Below are 2,470 nucleotides of genomic sequence, written 5' to 3' on the forward strand. Positions count from 1 at the left end.
GTGTTCCATGTCTGAGTCAGAGAGTTCAAGGTCACGGATATTGTGAACGTCGGTTTTCTTCTCACACGCTCATGTATGGCGATTGGTCAGGAGACTTGGCTGGCTAGGGTGACACCTGAATATTGTGTCTTAGGAGAAAAGAGCCTAGCCGTATCGGGTCTTACGCTATCTTGCTGGACACGATAAAGGAGACACTGACTGGTGTGATCAGTTCGTTGCCGTAAAGCTGGGCAGTCAGGTTTTCTTGAATGAAAATCAGGTTTCGTCTGTACCAAGAGTCCCCACTGAGACCAGGGCATTCCCCAGCCCGTCATGTTCCGAGCCGTTGTAAGCGCCATAATGTGCTACTGCACACGCTCGACCATCTGCAAACTGGACGCCCAATCTGAATTCTGTAATCATCTCAGTGTGTACTCATGATGCATCTCAACCGTCCCTGTATATGACAGTGACGACTGGACCACGCTGCATTGAGACAGTTACGCACAGTCTCAGACTGAATTCTCGTCCCAGTTGCTTGCGGGAGAGCGTTCGCCAGACGAGATGCACTCTCGAACCTGCGACTGCGTCATGACGTCACCAAGATTCTATCATCTCCCTTGGTCTCCCCGATCGTGGTCGGTCTCAAACCTGTTCAGTTGGCTTCACTCTTTGTCGAATGCGAGCAATTGTGCTGTTGTGGACCTTAAAAAGCTGTACGACATTTGCAACACTTTGCCCAGCACCAAGTCTCCCCATCGGGTCATGACCTCTATTTTCTCATGGGCTTGGAATTCAGCCCATGTGAGTTAGAAAGATTACTGCTGCATTTTTAATAAAAGCGCTTTTAGTAGCTAGCCTACTACTGATGGATTTCAAAAGAAACCCGCGATTTTCATTCATGACCACGATTTGACTTAAACCTTTATTAAACTGATCAATACTCTCTTTAAACATAAAACGTTTATATGTTTTTATTCTGAAACAGAAAACAATGCAATTGCGAACTATTTTAGATTCAGTATACTTTAACAAAGGCTTACTATAACATAAGCACCAAGATCGCTTTGTGGAACGGCCCAACTGGCAGGACGAGAAGAAATAGTTAGGTTTGCAAAGAGACAAATACACTTTGTGCTATATTATAGAGCCTGACGATTTCTTTCTGAATGTGTACAAACGGAAGGGTTTCTATTGTACTGCATCTGTATATTTACGCTAGTAGCAAAAGTGAGCAGTAACTACATTGTTAAGTATCTTCTGTACTCCCAGTGATGCTTTGCTTGGATACAGTGAAAGAAATGCCTTCTGATCTTCGTATCCAGTTTTAAGTCTTTCCGTATACCACCAACACCATCACGGACCCCAGAAAGTTGGTCCACAGTTTACAAAAACTACACAGTCAACCATTACCTATATGGAGTCAATACATAATTTTAGAATTTTGAACCACTGTTTATCTAAAACAGATAAGAAAGCATACGATGATGAAGCTTTCCTTTAAAGTGTCTAAAATTAAGCTTATTCGTGTTGTAATTAGTTTTACGCCGTTGTTTGCAATATTCCAGCAATATCACGGTTTGGGACATCACCATGTTGTCATGCAGTCAGTATATTGTCTATAGTAGTGACCACTGACCCTTCTTTGCACAGGATGTAGTGGGGTTTGGTCAGGCAGTGATGCTACCCCGACACCACAACCGATCCACCGCTACATCCCTCATCAGGTCTCAGACAGGCTTCATTCACGACCGCGATCATCAAGGAAGTGCAAAGTCAGTCGGGACTCATATGAAAACATGACGAGTGACCAGTCACGACGACACCGGTTTCGACTTTGTGTTCACCATTGAGGTCTGTTGGCAAGATGACGATTCGTAAGGGGTGAATGAGTGAGTGAGTTTAGTTTTACGCCGCACTCAGCAATATTCCAGCTATATGGCGGCGGTCTGTAAATAATCGAGTCTGGACCAGACAATCCAGTGAGCATCAATCTACGCAATTGTGATACAATGACATATGTCAATTCTAACACGGATCGTCATGGGGTGGCACTACACGTGGCACTACAGTCGTGAGTCGTGGCATGATGTCCGGTCCATTCGTCCTTTAATTGTTCTAGCGATCAAGCTTTAAAGGGGGATTGATCCAATGCTTCTCGCCAACAATCTAATCAAGTCGTCTGGCTGCCAGGTATCAGTCTCTGCGTCCTCGATCGTGACGGACATGTGGACTAAACAATGGGACAGTAAGTATGGTGGATGCCCCTCAGATGACGTTATTTAAAAATATCCCCGGTAGTTCTTGTCCGAACTAATGACGTCACTAATTACATCACTGTTAAGGTTAGAGATATTAGCAGTATCTCAACTACTTCTGGATAGTTGACATAGAAGAGGCCTTCTGCTGCAATCAATCAATCGATTGATCGATCAGTCTATCTTCCGCCCTGCCCTGTCTCTCGCAGGCATACACTGAGAAAATACTATTG

The sequence above is a fragment of the Haliotis rubra genome, unplaced genomic scaffold (assembly GCF_003918875.1).
Source record: "Haliotis rubra isolate DU_JTF1 unplaced genomic scaffold, ASM391887v1 Scf433, whole genome shotgun sequence".
Lineage (NCBI taxonomy): Eukaryota > Metazoa > Mollusca > Gastropoda > Lepetellida > Haliotidae > Haliotis > Haliotis rubra.